This window comes from Rhinopithecus bieti, unplaced genomic scaffold (genome assembly GCF_001698545.2).
Source record: "Rhinopithecus bieti isolate Rb0 unplaced genomic scaffold, ASM169854v2 scaffold_19, whole genome shotgun sequence".
In the NCBI taxonomy this organism is placed as follows: Eukaryota; Metazoa; Chordata; class Mammalia; order Primates; family Cercopithecidae; genus Rhinopithecus; species Rhinopithecus bieti.
The window spans coordinates 1,740,485-1,742,582 of record NW_016803360.1 but is presented as its reverse complement, the minus strand read 5'-3'; the positions used below and the strand labels follow the sequence as shown (position 1 = coordinate 1,742,582).

At 34.0% G+C, this 2,098-nt stretch overlaps 1 protein-coding gene across 3 annotated transcripts in view; it reads left to right on the top strand.

Annotated features, from left to right (window-relative positions):
* THEMIS (thymocyte selection associated) overlaps positions 1–2,098 on the top strand; it is a 230,696-nt gene that overhangs the window by 50,172 nt on the left and 178,426 nt on the right. Inside the window, exon 1 of one of the 3 annotated variants that reach the window (XM_017879653.1) lies at positions 762–811. The exons of the other annotated variants lie outside the window; for them this stretch is intronic. The gene's annotated coding sequence lies outside the window, so the exon portion shown is untranslated. Of the gene's footprint in view, positions 1–761; positions 812–2,098 lie in introns of those variants that run through there. 3 annotated transcript variants of the gene reach the window in all.

Below are 2,098 nucleotides of genomic sequence, written 5' to 3'. Positions count from 1 at the left end.
GTATTTTGTTTTGTTTTTTTTTTTTTTTTTTTTTTTTTGAGGAACTGGTTTATTTCAACTAAATTGTCAAATGATGTGGTAAAGTTGATTCCCTTATTACATTTTTGATGTCTGAAGGTTTTGTAGTGATACTCTCTTATTGATAATTTGTATCTTTTCTCATTTTTTTCCTTTTCAGAATTGCTAGTGTTTTGCCAATTTTATTGATATTTTCAAAGAATCTTCTCTTTGCTTCATTGATTTTCTTGATTTTTTTTCTGTTTCTTTTTCCATATTCTTGAATTATGAGCTTAGATTGCTCATTTGAGGCTATTGCTCTTTTCCAATATAACCATTCAGTACTAAAAATTATCCTCTCAGTACTGCCTTAGCTATGTCCCACAATTTTGATATGTTGTATTTTCATTTTTATTAAGTTCAGTGTGTGTGTATATAAATATACATATGTGTATGTATATGCATATAGATATAAATATGTATTATATGCATATATAAAATTTTTTTTCTTAAAGTTTCTTTTTCCCTCATGGATTATTTGAAGGTGTTGTGTTTAGTTTTCAAGTGTTTGGGGAATTTCTTGGTATCTTTCTGTTACTGATTTTTAGTTTAATTCATTGTGGTCATAGAATATTATGATTCAATTATTTTAAATTTGTTGAGATTTGTTTTATGGCACAGAATATCTCAGTATACGTTATTGTGGGTATTTGAAACCAATGTGTATTTTACTATTGTTAGGTAAACTGTTCTATAAATGAAGATTTGATTCTCTTGTTTGATGACGTTGTGGAGTTCTTCTATATCCTTACAGGTAATCTGTCTAGTTTTTCTATCAATTATTGAAAGAGGAGTGTCGAAGGATCCCACTGTAATTGTGGATTTGTCTATTTCTCCTTTTCGTTAGAACAGTTCCTCTTTTACATATTTTTCAGCCCTGTTCTTTGGTTGGTGTATACGTATTTGGGATTCTTTATCTTCCCGGTAGATTGACACTTCTATCATTATGTAATGTTTTTCTTTGTCTCCAGTAATTTCATTTTTTCTAAATTTTACTTTATTTGGTATTAATATTGCTGCTTCTGCTTTCTGTTGATAAATGTTCACATGATATTCATTTTCCATCCATCTTCTTTCAATCTACCTATTTCATCTGAAGTGAGTCATAGCATGTCTTTGAGTTATGTTTTTTAATTCACTCTACCAATCTCTGTTTTTTAAAAAAAGGATTTAAGTTGTGTACATTTAATGTAACTATTGATATGGCAAGGCTTACATCTCCTGTTTTATTTTTAATTTTCTGTTTGTTCTCTGTTTTTTGTTTCTTTGACACTGTTACAGCAGGAAGCAGTGTCTCATTATTGCCAAGTGGGGTAGAAATCCCAGGTTTCTCCTTCAGCTCTGTGACACCTTAGGAAGACAGGATCCTCATTATTATGTGGAGTGGGAGTGCTGACCCCCCACTATGGCTTCATTGACAGTATCCATGTTGGGAGGGGTACGAGCATTGCCTTATTACTCGGCACTTGGCCACCCCTTACATCATGCGGTAGGGAAGCTGCTGATAGTGCTGGGCACAAGGCCCTGATTTTTCGGTAGACATCTTCTGACATCACCTCAGTGGGAAGGAGAAAGGATGTATCAGTGCTTCTGAGTGGGAGTGGAAGTCCAGGCTCTCCTCCTGGTTTCCCTGACAGGAGTTGAGGAACTGTTATTGCCTTGAAAAGATGTAAGACCCAGCTCTCTACTCTGCCTTTTCTGACACTACCCAGGAAAAAATGGGGGAGTGCCTTCTTACAGCCTGGCAAAGAGCGAAGCCTAAGTTCTCTATTCAGCCCTTATTGGTGTGGGTGAGCATAGAGACAATGTTTTTCTCTATTTTTTTCTTTTTTTTCCTGTGATGTTTGGCTAGAGTAGAATGGTTATTGTTTAACAGGTTTTCTGTTGTTGTTGTGTAGGATGTTCTTTAGGATTTTCCCTCTAGAAGAAAGAAAGGAACAGTCTTTAGAAAAGAGTACCTATCTCCTTTTCTATAGCACAGAAAACTTTTTTTCTTTCTTGGCGACTGAGTTCTATCAAAATAAATAAATAAATAAATAAA